This window comes from Anopheles maculipalpis, assembly GCF_943734695.1.
Source record: "Anopheles maculipalpis chromosome X unlocalized genomic scaffold, idAnoMacuDA_375_x X_unloc_61, whole genome shotgun sequence".
Classification (NCBI taxonomy): Eukaryota; Metazoa; Arthropoda; class Insecta; order Diptera; family Culicidae; genus Anopheles; species Anopheles maculipalpis.
The window spans coordinates 14,744-15,000 of record NW_026060526.1 but is presented as its reverse complement, the minus strand read 5'-3'; positions in this window follow the sequence as shown (position 1 = coordinate 15,000).

The window sequence follows — 257 nt, the reverse complement described above, 5'->3', positions numbered from 1 at the left end:
AGAGTATTGAAATGTTACTGAGCATATAAGCGAAGAGTGTGTGGGTTCATAAGAATGTTGATCATATGCAGTTGATACCGGTACGGGTCCGTCATTACTCCTCCACGGAGTGATGATCGGTTTGCTTGAAGGGGGCAATACGCATCGTTGACTTACCTACGGGTAACCCGCTTACGAGTGGGTCGATTGCTGTCGGGGCAAGCAATCGGGTTAGCGCCGTATCCGGATATAGAGAGTAGTATGGGGTGATAATGATT